Raw genomic sequence first — 2,437 nt, 5'->3', positions numbered from 1 at the left:
TTTCTTGCTCTGGTTATTTATCCTTGACAAAAAAAGTGCAACATAAAGCTATTTTTTAAATAATATGAAGAGCTCACCAGCTGAGGAAAGCAGGAGGTGGCAGCGATGGAAATTGGTGTAAATTGCAGTTGATTAGGGACCTGACTCAAGATAGAACGGAGATTTCTGATAGGTGAGGACACATTGCTTCTTTGAACATCTCAGAAGGGTAGAATGGATTTACCAGGAGTGGAAATGAAGCGCTTGGTAGGAGTCAAAGAAAACAATACGCAGTCCAGCATTGGAGCTCCTCCAATCAAAAGCAAGACTGCTGTGATAAGTCCCCAAGGTTGCTCTAAAGGAAAAGGGGCCCCCACGGAGTCTAACGAGGAGGACTGCGGCAGGGCTAAAATGCCAAAGAGCACAGAGTTGTCAGCCGGAAGCAGCAGCACCGGGTCTCCGCCCAGCTCAGCTTCCAGCTCGGGCTCCAGCACCAGAACGGGCTCAAGCAGGGGCTCCAGGTCACCTTCAGCATCCAGCCGCTCTGCAAGCTACAGTGCATCTCGCAGCTCGGGTTCCAGCAGCTCCTGGGGTTCCCAAACCCTTCTCACAGCAGACATGACAACAGGTGGGGCTCCTGCTCCAAATCCAAACCACCTGAAAGACAAGAAAAGGAGAGGAAAAGGCAAAGCCCTTCGCCTAATCCTGCCAATGTCACATTCGGGGGCTTATCAGGAAAGTGACCAAGGGTCACATCGTGGAGATATTTTCCACCCATGGGAAAATTAAAGTGATTGACATGCCTGTAAAGAGGATACATCCTTATCTATCCAAAGACTATGCATGTGTGGAGTTTGAGAATCCAGATGAAGCTGAGAAGGCTCTGAAGCACGTGGATGGAGATCAAATTAATGGTCAAGATATCGCCACTACTCCTGTGCAGGCTCCCTGGCCTAGGCCTCCACCCCAGCAATTCAGCCCTCCCAGGAGAATGCCACCATCAGCTTCTGTGTGGCTTAGGTCATCCCCACAGATGAGGAGAAGGTCACGCTCCCCAAGATGCAGGTCTCCTGCACACAAGCAATCTGTTCTCCTGGCCACTGCCACTATAGGAGCTGCGCTATCTCCGATTCTTCCCAATAAGCAAGGCTACCAATGCTCCCCCTGTAACTTGTGTCCCAAGCTTAGTTTGTCACTTCTCTACCTCAGGGGGAGCAGCAGGAGAGGGTCCCTCACTCAGACAGGCTTCAAAGGCAGCTGTGGGCACACTAGGTCTTCAGGCGGGTTCTGAGACCATTCCCATCTGTTCCATTGCAGTCTATAGCAACAAGCAGGCCTCCAGGTGGCAGGGTTCCCCAACCTTTCCAGATGACCTGGGGACTGTATGACAATATGGCCATACCTTGAGGGCCAGTCTGCCATTCTTGTTAGGGCTGGCTCTTTGATTCTTGCTTGAGTCCTCTTCCCACCTCTAGGGTCAAACACCTGGAAAAAGCCCTCCTGTCCTCTGCTTAGCTGCCATAAATGGTTCTGTCTTTCCGTGTCTCCTTTACTGTTAAATGTGAGTGATCAGTTTGAGAACCAGCTTTGCAGACTGAAGTGGGTTCCTTAACAATATAGGAATCCAAGCAGCCAAACTGATAAACTTGGAATTTTATTAGCAGAGCTCAGCAACCACTGGCGTATAGACCCCTGTTTCAGAGGGGTTTTTGGTTGACACCTGTATCCTGCTTGTTAGTTGAACAGGCTGATTTTTCTCTTGTGGGTGCAGCTCATTCTGCTTTTCTCATGGGACTTGTACTTGAGTAATTTTTCACTCTTCTGGGTCAAATCCAGGGCACAAGATGGCGTTAGGTATGCCAAGCTACAACACAGATCACCACAGCCCCCCTCCTATTTTACCTGCTATTTAGGTTACCTTGGAGACACATACATTGCTTTTTTGGCTTTCATTGTATAGTCAGTGGTATAAAATTTGAGTTTTGTAACTTGGTAGCATTTTAGATAAGATTGTGTTTATACTTTGTTGTGTAGAATAAAGAAATTGTATTGAATAAACCTAGGATTAAAAACTAATAAGATAATACAAAGAAATTTTTTTCTATAAAAGAATTAATCACAAAAAAGTACACCTTGAAGAAGGGAATAAAAAGTAGATGTTTTAGAATACTTCAAAGAAAAGTTCATAGTTTTATATGAATACTAAATTAAGAATACCTGTAACTCCAGCATGAGGGAGGCTGAGGCAGGAGGATCATTGTGAGTGCAAAACCAGCTTGAGCTACAAGGTAACTCAAGGTAACTTCAAGGTGAGCCTGAAATGCATAGCATGACCCTGTCTCAAAACACCACGAAAGAAAGAAAGAAAAAGAGAGAGAGAGAAAGAAAGAAAGAGAAAGAAAAAAGGAAAGGAAGGAAGGAAGAAAAAGAAAGAAAGAAAAGAAAGAAAGAAAGAAAG

At 45.7% G+C, this 2,437-nt stretch overlaps 1 pseudogene; it reads left to right on the top strand.

Annotated features, from left to right (window-relative positions):
* The first annotated feature begins 213 nt into the window (after positions 1-213).
* Positions 214-1,122, top strand: LOC100723539 (RNA-binding protein with serine-rich domain 1-like; annotated as a pseudogene).
* The last annotated feature ends 1,315 nt before the right edge of the window (positions 1,123-2,437 follow it).

The sequence above is a fragment of the Cavia porcellus genome, unplaced genomic scaffold, assembly GCF_034190915.1.
Source record: "Cavia porcellus strain 051 isolate PalLab524CR breed Dunkin Hartley unplaced genomic scaffold, mCavPor4.1 scaffold_24, whole genome shotgun sequence".
NCBI classification, from domain to species: domain Eukaryota; kingdom Metazoa; phylum Chordata; class Mammalia; order Rodentia; family Caviidae; genus Cavia; species Cavia porcellus.
This window is presented reverse-complemented; position numbering and strand designations above follow the sequence as displayed.